This window comes from Mesoplodon densirostris, chromosome 16 (genome assembly GCF_025265405.1).
Source record: "Mesoplodon densirostris isolate mMesDen1 chromosome 16, mMesDen1 primary haplotype, whole genome shotgun sequence".
NCBI classification, from domain to species: Eukaryota; Metazoa; Chordata; class Mammalia; order Artiodactyla; family Ziphiidae; genus Mesoplodon; species Mesoplodon densirostris.
Window position 1 is genome coordinate 57,605,396 of NC_082676.1, and position 17,834 is coordinate 57,623,229.

General features: G+C 46.7%; 1 protein-coding gene across 6 annotated transcripts in view; it reads left to right on the forward strand.

Moving 5' to 3' along the window:
- Nucleotides 1–17,834, forward strand: part of LITAF (lipopolysaccharide induced TNF factor) — a 112,823-nt gene that overhangs the window by 68,757 nt on the left and 26,232 nt on the right. The window contains exon 1 of one of the 6 annotated variants that reach the window (XM_060078548.1): nt 12,546–12,594. The exons of the other annotated variants lie outside the window; for them this stretch is intronic. The gene's annotated coding sequence lies outside the window, so the exon portion shown is untranslated. Of the gene's footprint in view, nt 1–12,545; nt 12,595–17,834 lie in introns of those variants that run through there. 6 annotated transcript variants of the gene reach the window in all.

Sequence of the window (17,834 nt, forward strand, 5' to 3'; positions counted from 1 at the left end):
GGGAGGGGATACCCCATCCATGCACAGCTACAGGGGCATCTGTGCAATGATTCCCAGCATAGGATCCGCAGGTCAGGAAGAAAGCACCCCTCAGACATCATGATTGCTGCTGGGAATGGCCTGGGGTGGGGGGTTCATTGAGGCGTGCGTCTAGGGGCACAGAGGACACTTTGCTCCCACAGGGTCCCCTACACCCAATGACCGCACAGGATTTTGTTTTGTATCACACCCTGCTTACGATGCTGGGAAATACATATGTGGGTTTTAGAAATGAGTCAGGTTCCAATTCACTTCTTCTTTCTCCTCCTTTGCTTCCTCTTTTGTCACTCGAGGGCGTTGGAGGAGGGAACCCTCCTCAATCCTGATTCCAAAGCTCTTCCACATCGATGGCTTTTCTGTCTGGAGTCCTTGGGCCTTTTATATTGTGTGACTTGGGCAGTAAGTTCCCAGGGGGTCAAAGCTGGTTCCATGCACGTGTGTACATGAGTTGGACTGGGACCCTGCAGCTGCAGTGCATTAGAATGGGCACTTTATTTGCAGTCCTATCTTAGGTTCAAATCCTGGTTCTGACACTTACAAGTGGGAAAAACCTTGGGTCTTGGTTGCTTCATCTTTTATAAAATGGGGTTTAGAATTCCTACTCGGGGAAACAGGATAGAATAAGTCTGTGGGTAAGCGCACAGACTTTATTTATTTATTTTGGCTGTGCCTTGCAGTATCTTAGTTCCCCAACCAGGGATCGAACCTGTGCCCCCTGCAGTGGAAGTGTGGAGTCTTAACCACTGGACCACCAGGGACTTTAGAAAGAGCCTCTCTGGATTCTGATCTTGGCTTCACACTAACCCCACTGTGTGACCTTGGGCAAGCTACGTAACCTCTCTGTGTCTTGATTTCCTCATCTGTAAAATGGGGAGAATAATAACATCTATCTCCTAGGGTTCTTGCAAGGATTAAGTGAGTTAATAAACATGTTAGGCTGATGCCTGGCTATGCATTTATTATTGTTGTTGTTTTTATTTAGAATGATGGGTTGTCATGAAGATTAAACAAGATGATGGATCTAGGGACTTCCCTGGTGGCACAGTGGTTAAGACTCTGAGCTCCCAATGCAGGGGGCCTGGGTTTGATCCCTGGTCAGGGAACTAGATCCCACATGCATGCTGCAACTAAGAGTTTGCATGCCACAACTAAGACCCGGCGCAACAAAGAAAAAAAAAAGATAATGGATCTAAATGCGCTCCTATTGGATTTGGCATGTAGTAAATGATCACAATTTTTTAAAAGAAATGACAGTTTTAGACAGGGTATTTTTGGTTCGGAATGCAGTAGGTCTGGTAATGAACATTTAGCCCTGGCTCTGACTAGCTCAGGAGGGAGAAGAAATCTTAGAGGCTTCTGCTCAGGGGTTCTTCGCAAGTGTTTCTTCCACATTTCAGTGTCTCATTTCAGTGTCTCATTTCAGTGGCTCAGGAAGGTGGAGGAGGGGAGGATGGGGGTGGGAGAGACAACTTCCATCCCAGAAGGGTGGGTAGGTGAAAGGGGAAGCGGTGTACTTCGTCTTTTTTGTGGAAATGCTCTGGAAATAAGACTTCCTGGGGATGCTCCCAGGTTAGGGCCTCAGGGCTACATGTGCTTGGGGTTGGGGTGCAGAAAAGGGAAGTGGGGGGTGTCAGGGACATCAAGGTGTTCCCCACTTCCCCTCCAGCCTGCCTTCTCTTTATTCCAATGCCAGGCTTGTGCTGGGCATCTGGGACACATCCGTAAGCAGCACACCATCAGATGTGGGATAATAAACACGATGTCGTTAATGAGAGGGTAGTAAGTGTTACAGAAAAGTGGGGATGGGGTCAAGAGTGTGAAGGAGGGGCTGTACTTTCAGAGAGGGTGGTCGGGGTGGGCCTGGTTGAGAAGGTAACATTTAAGCAAAGGCTTGAAGGAGGGAGCCAGCCATGTTGATACCTGGGGTGCCAGTGGTTCAGGCAGGGGGAAACAGCCAGTGCAAAGGCCCTGAGGCAGGACAGTGCTGGAACAGCAGGGAGGCCTGTGTGGCTGAAGCAGAGTGAGTGAGATTGAGGGTGTTTGGAGACGAGGACAGAGAAGTAGTGAGGCTTAGATCACGTGGGGCTCTGGAGGCCTTGACTGTGGGGAAACTGATCAGGAGCTCAGGATGGGTCATGAGCATATTTGCTTGGGTGGGATTATTTTCTTATCACAGAGTTGTGGCTGCTGCTAGCAGATCTAAAGTGTGATTCCAGAAACAAAGGGCTCATAGGCCTTGTGGGTATTTGGTTTTGATGGAAGAGGTCCTTAAAAACAACGGCAACAAGTTTGGGGTTAGTAGATGCAAACTATTACATATAGTAAGGATAAAAAACAAGGTCCTTGGCTTCCCTGGTGGCGCAGTGGTTGAGAGTCCGCCTGCCGATGCAGGGAACACGGGTTCGTGCCCCGGTCCGGGAAGATCCCACATGCCGCAGAGCGGCTGGGCCCGTGAACCATGGCCGCTGAGCCTGTGCGTCCGGAGCCTGTGCTCCGCAACGGGAGAGGCCACAACAGTGAGAGGCCCGCGTACCACAAAAAACAAAACAACAAAAAAAACAAGGTCCTATAGCACAGGGAACTATATTCAATATCCTGTGATAAACCATAATGGAAAAGAATATGAAAAAGAATGTATGTATGTGTGTAACTGAATCACTTTGCTGTCCAGCAGAAATTAACCCAACATTGTCAATCAACTACAATTCAGTTAAAAACAACTACCGCAGCAGCAACAGCAACACAATAATAATAGCAGTTATGAACACCTGAAGCCTTCTATGTGCCAGGCCGCTTCCCTTCACGAGTTCGTCTCATTGTCACGACCTCACTGGAGATGCTGGGGCAGCAGAGAAAAGAAAGTCTGGAAGGAGGGGCTGGCTGAGGTCCAACCACCGGGAAGGAGCCAAGATGGGGACTGGGGCCCAGGCCTTGTGTCAGACCTGATGTCATCACCACTGCTCCATCTACTTCCTCAAACAGAGGGGGCCTGACTGCCCACCTCCCACCCCCAAGCCCTGGTCTGACCCTCTGGAGGTTGGGCAATTCTAGACTTCCCAGACCTACAGTCACCGCCCCTGGCCTGCACTTCTCCTTCTGGCCGGAAGAGAGACCAGCCTTGAACTGATGGACAAACACTGGCATTCAGGTTCAAATTCCAGGAATGGCAGAATCAGTCCAGCAATGTGCCCAGGAGAAAACCCCAAATGAGGAGGTCCCTTTGAAAGTTGAGTGGAAAGGTGGTTCTGGTGTTTGGGGCACCTGGAAAGACAGTGGTGCAAGAGATGGAGGGCCTCTGTGAAACAAGTCAGACCAAGAAAGATAACTATCATATGATGTCACTCACATGTGGGTTTTTTTTTTTTTGGCTGCGCCGTGCGGCATGCAGATCCCAGTTCCCTGACCAGGGATTGAACCGGCGCCGCGCCCCGCCTCCCCGTGCCCCTGCATTGAAGTGCAAAATCCCAACCACTGGACTGCCAGGGAAGTCTCTCACATGTGGAATTTGAAAAAAAAAAAAAAAAAAAAAATCACCAAACTCATAGAAAAAGGGAACAGATTGATGGTTGCCAGAAGCCAGGGGTGGGGTGTGTGTGAAGTGGGTGAAGGTGGTCAAAGTGTACAAACTTCCAGTTATAAAATAAATAGGTCCTGGGGAGGTAATACACAGCATGGTGACTATAGTTAATAATAATACTGCATCATATATTTGAAAGCTGCTAGGAGAATAGATCTTAAAAGTTCTCATCACAAGGAAGAAAAGATTTGTAATTATGTGTGGTGATGGATGTTAACTACACTTATTGTGGCGGTCATTTTGCAATATGTACAAACATGGAATCATTATGTTGTACACCTGAAACTAATATATAATGTTTACATGTCAGTTACATCTCCATACAAAAATATTAAGGAAAAGTGGCTAAGGGCCTCTGTGGGTGCTCCAAGGGAAGAGAGGAACCTGCATGGAGACCTTGGCTGGGGGGTGGAGGTGGGAAGTTGGCTGTTCCCTTTCAGACTAGAGAGGGCCAGGTGTTGCTTGGAAATGCTTATTTTTGTTTTGTGGGTTGTGGCTCTGTAGGAGGCTACATTGGAGAGAAAGACTCTGAGGTTCAACAGCCTGAAAGATACAGGTCTGGGTGATCTAGAAGGCTCTACACCAAGAAGCTCTCCACAGCGTGGTGACTAAACATGGAGCCAGCTAGCCTGGGTTCAAATTGCCGCTGCTACCATTACTAGCTGTGTGACTTTTGGCAACTTGCTTAATCTCTCTGGGCTCCAATGGCTACATCTGTAAAGTAGAGATGATAATACTTCCCTCACAGGGTTGTTGGGAGCACCATTTGTTAATATGATTCTGGGATTCAGGCTCCACCCACACCGCCCCTTCTCCCCACCCAGGGCTGTTGGAATGGATCCCAGAGAACGAAGCTCTTTGCCATGAAGACATTTGTTTCCGGGAAGCTACAGCAATTAGAAAGAGCCAGGGATGATTGCAAAGTCACAGGGTACTCATTATTGATTCATTACCTATCTCCTGCTCCCAACCAGAACATAAAATCCAGGGGAGTTGGGACTTTGCCCTTTGTTTTGTTACCCCAGCTCTAGGCCCTGGAACAGTCCTGGCACCCAGGACACATCAGCTGAGGGAGTCAGAAGGCTGTGCGACAGTCTCAGGAGTCAGCTGGACTTGGTTCAAATCCCATCTCCAGGCACCTTCTTGCTGTGTGACTTGGGGCTTGTTACTTAACCTCTCTGGGCCTCAGATGCCTCATCTGTAAAACAGGAGGTTTTTTTTTTTTAAGAAAAGGAGATAATGGATATAAAAGTGTCCAGTGTCCAGCACCCAGCAGGGGTAGGGTTAGTGTTAGTGTTTCCCATCACCATCATCATCATCGTCCTCCTCCTTCTGCACCGGGGGTTTATTCTGCATCCTTGGCCCATTGCTGTGGTCAGGGTATATCTTGTTAAATAGAACCACAGGCACACAGCATGTCGTTTAGGTGGTGTTATTGAGGGGATCAGGCCTCGCATCCTGAGGACCTGTTTTTCCCTGCAGTTAATGGGCTACCCCCCAAGCAGGTAACAAAGTTCTCACTCTAGGCAGGCCAGGAAAGGCCCCACTTGCTACTTCTTCTGGGCCTGGTGAAGACAGAGGCCTGGCTAGTTTGGGGACAGTCTCCCACACCTCCAGGGAAAGGCTGACCCATGTAATTGCAGGGACAGGGAAACTCACCCGGGCCTCCACCTGGGCCACTGTCTGTAGGTGCCATCGCTTTGGTGCACCAGGCAGGTAGCATTGCCAGATAGAATAGAGAACGCCCAGTTAAATGTGAATTTCAATAGAGAATGCCCAGTTAAATGTGAATTTCAGACCAACAGTGATTTATTTTTTCTAGTTTTAAGTATGTCTTGTACAATGCTGAGAATATATTACAAGTCTGCAACACTGCAACATTCGGGACATACTTATACTAAACAATTACTTGCTGTTTATCTGAAATTCAAATTTAACTGGGAGTCTTGTGTTTTTATTTGCTACATCTGGCAACTCCACCAAGGCCTCTCTCTGCCCCTGAATTCACTCCAATTCAGCTCTATCTTGGCAGCAGCAGAAGCAAAGAGCTTATCCAGGGCAAGAGCCTGGGCAAGGGCAGTGAGCTAGGATCTGGGCACGGGGAGGGCCTCGCCTGTCCCTGGCCTCAGTTTCCCCATTTGTGTAACTCCGCAGGAAGAATCTCGGCTGCACAGGGCTTTTGCAAGGATGAATCGTGTGATGTGTGTGGGAAACATATTTTGGAAATGAAAAAGGTGTTATGGAAACATTAGTTACCAGAATTCATTGTTATGAATAACACAGACCAGTCAGTGGAGGCTGTTTCTGGCAACTGGTTTCCTTTTTTGAAAATTAGTTTTCCTAAACCAGCAATTTGTGTTTGTTTCTTAAAATGTTAGAAAATGGGCTTCCCTGGTGGCGCAGTGGTTGAGAGTCTGCCTGCCGATGCAGGGGACACGGGTTCGTGCCCCAGTCCGGGAAGACCCCACGTGCCGCAGAGCGGCTAGGCCCGTGAGCCATGGCCACTGAGCCTGCGTGTCCGGAGCCTGTGCTCCGCAACGGGAGAGGCCCCAACAGTGAGAGGCCCACGTACCACAAAAAAAAAAAAAAGGTTAGAAAATGGAAAGTAGCAAAAGGAGAGGAAAAATCCTAATTCTCCTCACTCAGAGACAACTATTTATCACGTTCTTTTATCCTTGAAAAAGTGTGAAGACATTTTTCCAGGTGTATGTGTGTGCATTTTTTTTTCCTTTTAACAAAAAATGGGATTATAGCCTGCATTCTTTCATGCAAACTGTTTTTCTCCCCTGGCTGCTGAAATTTCAGAATATACCCAGAGGACATCTCCCCCTTTCTGTCTGGTTCATGTGATGCCAGGGGTGTTGGCATGTAATGTGTCCACTTCCCAGATCTTGTTCTGGGCCCTTTCAGGTTAGAATACAGCTGCAAAATCTTCAGTGGGAAGAGAAACAGTCACAGATGTATGTATAACTGCCCCCCCTCTGCTGTGTCCTCACAGAGCGTACGTGAGATGCCTGGTTTACTTTTATTTTTTTAATTGAGATAAATTCACATAATATAAAATTTAACATTTTAACCATTTTAAACTCTACAATTCAGTAAACTTCACAATTCAAAATATTGCACAACCTTCACCATTACTGGCTTCCAGAACACTTTTAGCAACCCCCCAAAGAAACCCCATACCTATTACCCCACTCCTTCCAGCCCCTGGCAACTACCAATCAGCTTTCCGTATCTATAGAGTTTTCCTATTCTTGAAATTTCATATAAATGGAATCATATGATATGTGACCTTTTGTGTCTGGCTTCTTTCACTTAGCATCATGTTTTCAAGGTCCATCCACACTGTCGCAGGTATCAGTATTTCACTTCTTTTTATGATCAAATAATATTCCATCATAAGGGTATACCACACTTTGTTTATCCGTGCATCAGTTAGTGGACATTTGGGTTATTTCCATCTTTTGATTATTGTGAATAATGCTATGAACATTCCTGTACAAATTTTTGTTTGGATACCTGTTTTCAATTCTTTTGTATATATACCAGGGGTAGAATAGTGGCTGCACCATTTTATATTCCCACCAGCAATGTATGAGGGTTTCAATTTCTTCACATCCTCCCCAACGATTGTTATTTTCCATTAAAACAAAAAAAAAATTTTTATGACCACCATAGTGGGTATGAAGTGGTTTTTCATTGTGGTTTTGATTTGCATTTCCCTGATGACTAAAGATGTTGAGCATCTTTTCAAGTGCTTGTTGGTGTTTGTATATCTTCTTTGTAGAAACGTCTATTCAAGTTCTTTGCCAATTTTTTGTTTAAGTTAAATTTGTGTGTGTGTGTGGTAAAATATACATAACATAAAATTTATCATTTCAACCATTTTAAGTGTACAGTTCAGTGGCACCAAGTACATTCACAATATTGTGCAATCATCACCACTATCCATCTCTAAAACTTTTTTTTTTAAAAAAGACTATTTTTGGGCTTCCCTGGGGGTGCAGTGGTTGAGAGTCCGCCTGCCGACGCAGGGGACACGGGTTTGTGCCCCGGTCCGGGAAGATCGCACATGCCACGGAGCGGCTAGGCCCGTGAGCCATGGCCGCTGAGCCTGCACGTCCAGAGCCTGTGCTCCGCAACGGGAGAGGCCACAGCAGTGAGAGGTCCGCATACCGCAAAAAAAAAAAAAAAAAAAAAAAAAATTGGGTTGATGTCTTTTTGTTGTTGACTTGTAAGGGTGCTTTATAAAATCTGGATATTAGATCCTGATCAAATGTACGATTTGCAAATATTTTCTCCCATTCTGTGGATTGTCTTTTCACTCTCTTGATACAGGCATACTTTATTTTATGCTGCTTTGCTTTATTGTGCTTTGTGGACATAGCATTTTTTTTTAGAAATTGAACGTTTGTGGCAACCCTGCATTGAGCAAGTCTATTGAAGCCATTTTCTCAAGAGCATTTGCTTATTTTGTGTCTCTCTGTCACATTTTGGTAATTCCCGAAATATTTCAAACTTTTCCATTACTGTTATATTTGTTATGGTGATCTGTGATCGGTGATCTTTGACGTTACTACTAAGACTAGCTGAAGACTCAGATGATGATTAGCAGTTTTTAGCAATAAAGTATGTTTAAATTAAGGTATGTACTTTTTTTTAGACATAATGCTATTGTACACAATAGACTATAGTAGCGTGTAAACATAACTTTTATATTTACTGGGAAACTAAAAAATTCGTGTGAGTTACTTTATTGCAATATTCACTTTATTGTGGTGGTCTGGAACTGAACCCATAATATAGCCGAAGTATGCTGTTAGTGTCCTTTTATGCACAAAAGTTTTTAATCATGATGAAGTTCAATTTATCTATTTTTTCCTTTTGTTGCTTGTGCTTTTGATGTCATATTTGAAAAACCATTGCCTAATCCAAGGTCATGAGGATTTACACTTTTGTTTCCTTCTAAGAGTTTTATAGTTTTTCCTTTTTTTTTTTTTAGTTTTTCCATTTTGAATTCATTTTTTTCTATAGTGTGAGGTAGGGAATCCAGCTTCATTGTTGTTTTTTTTTGCAGTACGCGGGCCTCTCACTGTTGTGGCCTGTCCCACTGTGGAGCACAGGCTCCGGACGCGCAGGCTCAGCGGCCGTGGCTCACGGGCCCAGCCGCTCCGTGGCATGTGGTATCTTCCCGGACCGGGGCACGAACCCGTGTCCCCTGCATCGGCAAGCGGACTCTCAACCACTGCGCCACCAGGGAAGCCCCAGCTTCATTGTTTTGCATGTGAATATCCAGTTGTTCCAGCACCGCTTGCTGTAAAGACTCTTTTCCCATGGAATGGTCTTGATATCTTTCTCAAAAACCCATTGCCCACAGATGTATGGGTTCATAAGCTCAATTTTATTTCATTGGTTTATATGTCTATTCTTATGCCCATAACACATGCTTTGATTACTGTAGCTTTGTACTGAATAATAACTTTTGAAATTAAGAAGTGTGAGTCCTCTGACTTTGTTCTTTTTCACAATTGTTTTGGTTATTCAGAGTCCCTTGCAATTCCATATGAATTTTAGTGTCTGCTTATCTATTTCTGCCAAAGAGGCAGTTGGGATTTAGATAAAAATTACATTGGATCTCTACATAAGTTTGGGGAGTATTACCATCCATGATGGTTAGTTTTATGTGTCAACTTGGCTAGGCTATATTACCCAGTAATTCAAGTAAACGCTAATTTAGGTGTTGCTATGAAGGTATTTTGTAGATGTGGTTAACTTCTACAACAAGTTGACTTTAAGGAGATTATTTTGGTAATTTGGGCCTTATCCAACCAGTTGAATGGCCTTAATAGCAAAACTGAGGTTTCCCAGAAGAATTCCACCTATGGACTAGAGCTTCAGCTCCTGCTCAGGAGTTTCGTATCTATCTCTCTATCTATATCTGTGTATCTATGTGTCTATGTATCTATCTATCTCTGGTTCCATTTCTCTGATAGAACTCCGATATACCACGTGAATATCTTCCCATTTATTTAGGTCTTCTTTAATTTCCTTCAGCAACATTCAGTGAAGAAGTCTTAAACTTCCTTAGTTAAACTGTTTTCTGCATTTCGTTTTTGTATTGTTCCTTGCTAGTGTATAGAAATGCCACTGATTTTTTAAATGTTGATCTGGTATCCTGCCGCCTTACAGAACTTGTTTATTTGCACTAACAGTTTTTGTGGATTCCTTAGGATTTTCTATATACAAGATGATGTCATCTACAAATAGAGATAGTTTTACTCCTTCCTTTCCAATCTGGGTGCTTTTTATTTCTTTTTCTTGCCTAAGTGCTCTGGCTAGAACTTCTAGTACAGTGTTGAATAGAAGTTGTGAAAGCAGACATCCTTGCTTGTACTTGATCTCAAGGGGGAAAGCATCCTGTCTTTCATCATGGAGATGATGTTTGCTTTGGGCTTTTCGTAGATGCTCCTTATCAGGTTGTGGAAGTGTCTTTCTATTCCAAGTTTGTTGAGTGTCTTTATATCTTGAAAAGGTGTTGGATTTGGGAGACTTCCCTGGCGATCCAGTGGTTAAGACTCCACACTTCCACTGCAGGGGGTGTGGGTTTGACCCCTGGTTGGGGAACTAACTAAGGTCCCACATGCCGTGTGGTATGGCCAAAAAATGGAGAAAAAAAAAAAAAGGTTTTGGATTTTGTCATATGCTTTTTCTGTGTCTATTGATGACACAGAAAAAGATGATTATGTGGCTGGTTTACTTCTCTTCCCTTCCTGGAAGCGTTGGGTTGGAAATTCCAACTCTGTGTTTTTTTCAGGGATCAAAAAAGGGTTACAGTTTTATAACTCTCCCCATAAATAATCGCAAACTCACGGATGCAGTAAGTATTTAGGACAGATGAGAAAACAAAACCAGCTCCTGTTGTGGCTCAGCAGTTGGGGGGAGAGAAATGAATGAAGATGGCTTAGCAATGAGTAATAGAGAAGGAAATTCAGGTGTGTGATTGCTTTTCCTTCAGTAGAAAGGAAGAAGGAAAGAAGAGGATGGGGGAGAGGGAGGAAGGAAGGAAGAAGGAAAGAAGAGGATGGGGGAGAGGGAGGAAGGAAGGAAGAAAGGCAGAAAGGCTGTTTCTTCAAGGTTTTGCTCTGACACATTTTCTGTAGGGCTCACCTCTTGCTATCAATGGTCTGTGATACTCTGTGTTAATGTCAAGACATCAGGTGTTGGGCACAATCCAGCTTTCTCTATAGTTGTTTTTGTTTTTGTTTTTTTTTCCCGATACGCGGGCCTCTCACTGTTGTGGCCTCTCCTGTCGCGGAGCACAAGCTCAGGACGCGCAGGCTCAGCGGCCATGGCTCACGGGCCTAGCCGCTCCGCGGCACGTCGGATCCTCCCACACCAGGGCACGAACCCGTGTCCCCTGCATCGGCAGGTGGACTCCCAACCACTGCGCCACCAGGGAAGCCCTCTCTATAGTTTTAAAACAAGAAAAGATTGGCATCACTAATAACATCTACGTAGCAACTTCTCATGCTGGGGAGAACTTTGAAATCCCCTCCTTTAATTGAGTAATATGTCCAGGGCTGGTAGTAATACGTGGCTGCTGGTAGCTGGGTCCACGTGGTGAAAGGTGGTAAGAGCTTTGGGCAGGGAAGAAGGGGACAGTTTGCTATAAGACATTGGGCAAGTCACTCTCTGCCTGGGTCTCAGTGTAAAGGGGGGGAGGGTTCCACCACCAGAGGAGTTCTGGGATCCAGGTCTATGAATCCGCAAGGGGGATTTTAGGCTCCCCGCCCAGGTGGCGTTTCTCTAGGTAGCCACATTAGGGTTCCACCCATTCTCCAGGACTCTGTACTCTCAAAGCCACATCAGCTTATCAGTGCCCTGTAATGACTTCCCAGGGGGACCTGCTGGATCAGGGCTGCTATTATTACTGTAGCAGCATAACGGGGGCTCTTATCAGATACGCAGCACCTGTTTAGGGGCAGAGGGTTTTGCTGAAACAGTAGTTACTGATTTCCAGTTTTCAGTGATGGAGGGGCCACGGGCCACCCTGGGGGCATACAAAGTACAATAGTTAGCAGATAGGGTAAGTTTTTTTTTTTTTAATGTCTATTGGAATATAATTGCTTTACAATGGTGTGTTAGTTTCTGCTTTATAACATAGGGTAAGTTTTATTTAACGCAATCTGTGTTAAACGCTTTGCCTGCATTAGCTCACCTAATTCTCCCGTAGATCTTTTGAGATATGCACTGTTATGCCCATTTTACAGATAGGAGACTGAGGCTCAGAGAAAGTGGGCACTTGGCCAAAGGCACATAGAGCATCTTGGGCTGTCTGGATGCGTCTGAATGTACAGAAATGTGTTATGGGGAGAGAAGGGCCGCCCTCCGGAGGGCAGGGAGCACTGGATCCCTTGGCGCGGGATATGGAACTCGAGGGTGGGGGTCCGCATAGTCTGAGGGTGGGGAAGAAGGAATGCCAGAGATGGGGGACCCATGCGAGCCGGGGAGAGCAGGGGATGGAAATCAGGAGAGGAGATTCAAGGGTGTCCGGGCACGTGGCGGGGATCGACGAGCAGGGGCAGAATCCGAAAGGGGAGACACCAGTATGGGGCGAGTGGGGTCTGGGCTGAAACTGGGGGTTCCAGGGAGTGAACGGGGTCTGGGGTGTAACCCGGGGTGTTTCGAGGGTAGTGGGAGATCGGAGGGGTGGAGGGGAAGGGCAGAAGCCGGAGGGTCGCAGGTCCCTGGCGGGCTCTCAGGCCCGGGTTAGCGGCCCCCGCAGGTGGCTGCGCGCGGGTCCCGGCCGCGCGCGGAGGCGTGGAGAAGCCGGAAGCCGAAGCCGCAGCGTCCCGCCCCGGCCGGTCCAGCTCCCGCCCCCGCCGCCGGGAGCTCCTCCCCGCCGCCCGCCCGCCAGCCCGCCAGCCTGTACCGCCAGCTCAGACCTCCCGGCTCGACTGGCTGCGCGGGCGGCGGTGAGTGCGGCGCGGGAGGGCGGGCGGCCGGGGCGCGGGTGGGGGGCGCGGATGGGGGCGGGCAGCGGCCGGGGCGCGGATCGGGGGTACCCCGGCCCGGCGGTGGGGAGCGAGCGGGCTCCGTGGGGCGCGAGCACCTGCTCCGGGCTCCACGCGGGTCGTGGCGGCCGGGAACCCTGACGGGTCCCCGGGGTCGAGGTGGGGTGGAGGGCGTCGAGGTCCCGCCTCGATCTTCTGTGCGGGGCCGGTGAGGCCGGGTTTCCAGCCTCTCGGCGCCTGTTCCCGCCGCGGGACAGGCTGGTTCCGTTCCTGCTCTGCTAAGTGGGCAGATCGCCCGCGGATCGCGCGCGGTGGGGTCGTCCCGCCCCAACCTGAAAGCGCGCCCCTTCCTACTCGCGGGGCCGCCTCCCCGGAGAGAACGCCCCGAGGCTTTTCAGGAAAGTCTCAACTCGCTCTGGTGGCAGCTGTCTCAAAGTTGAGATTTCCAGAATCATCACCCGGTGATTTAGAAACAAAACCAAATAACAAACAAAAAAGCCCGACGAATTTCCGGACGCCGGTCCCAGAAATTCGACTTCTAGGGGCCACGGCATCTGCGTTTTTCCCCTGACCCCGGGGGTTCCCCGCAGGTTTCAGGACGGCTCTCAGACGGTGACTGTGTGGACACCCGAGGGCCTAGGGAGCCCCCAGCAGATGAAAATCCGGGACACAGAGCAAAGGGAGCCTGGGCCCTGGCTAGACGCCCCCTTCATGGGGGGTAAGGTGGGTACCCTGTGAGTGCAGGGCTGGCCCGGGACCCCGTCCACTGCCGGTGCTGGATGGATGCCAGTGGCACATTCTGGCGAGGTGGACATTGCCCCTCCCTACCAAGATAGGCAGGTTGCCCCCTCCCCTCTGCTGTACAGGCCCCTGTGGATCTGGGCAGTGGGGTCATTGTTGTGCCAGAAGCCCTTGGTCAGGGTCAGGGAGAGGAGGTGATGGGAAATGGGTGTATTCTGGAAGGGCTGTGCATTCCAGGGATCAGGCCAGCTGGTCTTTGAATAGTTTTCTGGTGGCTTTTGTGCTTCCCATAAGTGGGGCTGATGTCATTGCCTGTTGGACTGAGCTTTGGTGGCTGGGAAATCCAGTTTCTGGAAGCCACAGGACCTTCCCATCTTAGCCCATCAGGGTAGACTCTCCCACCGGTCTTCCCAAGGGGAATAAATCCTTGGCCTGTTGAGCTGGCCCTGGTTCAGGCGGTGTCTGGAATGCAGGTTGGCCCTGCAGTTCCCCTGGGACCCTTTTAAGGAAAGACATGGTTTGCATTAGTGTGTGCTTGACTGCCTCCCTTACCTTCCTACTCCTACCCCAAGACGTCTCTGGGTGACTCTTTTAAAATGGGACTAACCTGGATGCCGTGTAGTGGGATGAGCTGGTATCTGGGACTCCACCAGCATGTTTGGTTTTATCACAATTGGCTCGGAGTCCAGAGAGCAGGTGACTTGCTCTACCTGGCATAGAATAACAGCCATGCTGCCCTTGGCTTACCTCTCAGCCAGTCCTTGCTCTGGAATTTAAATGTGCACCAGACTCTCTAAGAAACATTTATTGTAGATCTACGATGGGAGAGGCCCATCTTCCCTCTTTCCTGTTACTTTAAGGCATGAATAATACATGCTTTTATTCAGATTTGTAAAAGTATCCTTGTTGTAATGTTTTCATGGATTAAGTGACTCGGTGATTGATCTGAGATGGAGAATCAATTTCTGAAGTCTCTAAAATACTAGATTGAAGTCATTTCGCTGTCTCTGGCGAGTAAACTTCCCTTTGTTCCTGTGGTCGCTTTTACGGGATAGCTGTGGGGAAATAAAGTGCTACCCTTGCCTTGTAAAGGACACAGAAGAAATGGCTCCCGGTCCTGAGGGGTTTATGCTGTGGGTGGAAAATGGAAACACACAAAGGTGAAAAGCCAGTGCTCAGCAATGCCCTTGTGACTCTGGAAGGATTGAAAGGAATGGAAAGGAGGGAGCTGTGAGTTGGGGGCCAGGTTAGTCAGGGAAAGTTTCATAGAAAAGCAGAGGCCTGAGTACATGTAGCAGAAGGTACATGTGGACTAGATGGGCAGCATTCCGAGTGAGCAGAAGGGGCTCAGCAAAGCTTCGGAGGAGGCACAGACTAGCCCATAGTTGAGGACAGTAAAAGGGGAACCACTGAGAGCAAAGGAACTGGAAGGCCGAAGTTCATTTTCAAGGAGATAGACAGGGCATGCTTTGTTGCCATTACCCACAGCCAGAGGTGCTATGGTGCCACTCTGAGAACCAGGAGTATGCCATCAGGGACTTAAAATTCTCCCACCGAAGATGAATCAACCCCAGCTACAGTGACGTGGAAAAAGCGGGATCTGACACGAAGTCCTAGAGTCTTGGCACAGTGACTTGTCCTTATTTGTGCTTTTACTGCAACAAAAATAGCTCAGTGGGCGAGGTGGTCCATCTCATCATGCAAATAAGGCCTCCTTAACTCTGCTGTACTTCAGTACTGACGTGTTTATGGTGTCTTTGGTGCCCATTTGACCCCCCTATGGCCTGTTGTGAACTTGACTGGTGTTTACTTATCTTAACATTGTTATTCGAGTTCTAAGTGGTACTTTCCCGGGTCCTCACAATTTCATCTTATTTGCACTCTGGGCAGTCAGGATAACACTTTCGTAGCTAATGAAGTTGTCCCTTAGCCTCAGGTTATTTCGGTAGAAGAACTGTGTGTAGTTTCATAGGGTTTAAGACCTGGACAGAAGAAAGGAAATATCAAGGGTGTCTGTGTGGTGATTCCCTGTTCACCTAGTAGGTAAGAAGTTAATTCACCAAGATCGGAAAAGCCAGAGGCACTTTTTTCTTTGTGGGTGAAGAAGGTAACTTCAGGGAAAATGATGATGGAGAATTGAAGCTTACTTAGCTCATGGAGTTTTAGGATTGACAGTGTTCCTGGGGTAAATTTAAGAGCTTAGCATTGACTTGCCCTAACCTTGAGTCCAGGGAGGTTATTCATGAAGGCTGCATTGATAGTTTTTAAAGTTATGTAAAAAATAACAATATTACAGAAAGCATGAAAGATAAAGAAGATTATCAGGTATAATCTCACCCTGTGAACGAAACAACTAGCAATAAGTTTTCCTTATTTGGCAGTTTTATCTTTTGTCATGGTGCCTGTTTTTTTATGAAGTTGTAATCAGGGTACATATCATTTTGTCTCCTGATGTAGTCCCATTAATGTTCTCATTGTGCTGTTTCATCAAAAACTATCATTCATGTGGAAACTGGGGATGTGGTTTCACCAGGAATCTAGGGGGAAATTGCCCTCTCTGATTTTGGGGGAGCAGCCCAGCTCCCCAGTGGAAGGATTTTCCATTCTACAAATCACTGTAATTTGTAGTTATGCCATCTTTGAACCTGGCTCTCAGATTGTGGTCACTTTATCTTTGACTTGTGAAACAGACTGAATTTAGAAGATGTCTTTTGAAAACATGTTTCTGAAATCTTTCCCTGTGAGCTTTGGTATTTTTTAACTGAGGGAGACCGAATCTGAATTTGTTTTGGGGTCCATTAGCCTAAGAACCTTAGTGTAATTTCTCACTTCCTTTCCCAAAGAGAGTTGGAGATCCCAATTTCCCCTTTTGTCTAAATTCTTCCTCCTTACTGACTGAGAGTTTAAGAAGCACCATTTGCCTGGGCCGTTTCCTGGTGCCATATACGGGTTAAATTACATTACAGCAAACACAGCGTCGCAGAATCTTTGTATTTTAAAGATTGCTAGCCAGTGGCCTTTAGTTTAAGTATTTTGAACAATATTTGATTGACTAAATGTAGAAGTCAGATAGTTCGTTAGGGTTTTTGAAATCAGGTTTCACTTGTGCTCACATTATTGTAAAGAACATTTTTCTCTAGTGACTGAAAGACCAGCTCTCTTTGACCTCCTCGGCTGGTTCTCCACCTTGTGTACAAACTAGACTGTTTTCTTAGGGGACCTGACAATTTGCATGTGTGTGTGTGTCCTTCTTTTGCTGAAGGAATGCCTTTTTTTCCTGGGGTCATTTCTGTGATGCACGTATACTCGGAGCAAGATTCTTTTCTGGGGCCGCACGGTGGGGGCAGAGAGTGGAATTGAATAGTCTTCCTCTTTTTCTTCCTGAAAGAACTGATCTTAGAGGATTAAGTTGATGGTGGAAAAGCTGCTTTATCTTCTCTCTGAAGGCTTTGCCCTTTTGTATGTTGATCTAATACCTAAATCTAGAAAACAGGAGGATATATTTTTAGAAGAGTTTATCACCTACCTGTGGTTAAAACCACTTTGTGAGAGTTTTAAAAATCTATCTTAAGGGAGGGGGTACAGATTTGTGACCGGGAATCAGTGTGCATTCAGCTGGGAAGTTTGGAGATTCATTAAACTCTAAGGCCCATTTGCTTAAATATGGTGATATCTATCTACCTACTTAAGTATCCATCCCCTCATCCTCAGTGAGAAATAATAGAAACCCTGATCATCACCCCCACCTCCACTTAACCTTTCCCATTTAACCAAAATACACTTGAGAAAAAAAAAAAAAAACTTAAAAAAGTAAACCTTAAAATTTTTTTGTTTTTGTTTTTAAAAACTGAACTTGAATGCTTTTGAGTGAGGCCTGCCTGCTCCAGTTCATCTTATAGTTTAATTTTAGATTTGCAAGAAAGTAGCAGTTAGTGCAGGGAGTTCTCATCTACCCCTCACCCAGTCGTCCCGTCTACCCCCACCCCAACATCTTACATCATCACCACAGGATATTTGTCAAACTAGGAAACTGACATTGGTAGCTCACTGTTAATCACATTCCAGACATTATTTGGAGTTCACCAGTGTTTCCACCAACGTCCCTTTTCTGTTCTAAGATCCCACCCAGGGTACCATACTGCATTTAATCACCCCATCTCCCAGTCTCCTCCGTCTACTACGGTTTCTCAGTCTTTCCTTTCCTTGTTTTTCATGACTTTCTAGAGAGTACCGGGCAGAGATTTTATAGAATTACCCTCACATTGGGTTTGTCTGATGTTTTTCTCATGATTGCACTGGGGTTATGGGTTTGGGGGAAGAAGGCCACAGAGATGAAGGGCTCTTCGCATCACATCACATCAGGAGGTACATGATACCCATGTGACATTGCTAATGATGTTAACCTTCGTCTCTAGGTTAACGTGGTGTTTGCCAGCTTTCTCCATTGCAGATAGTTAGTC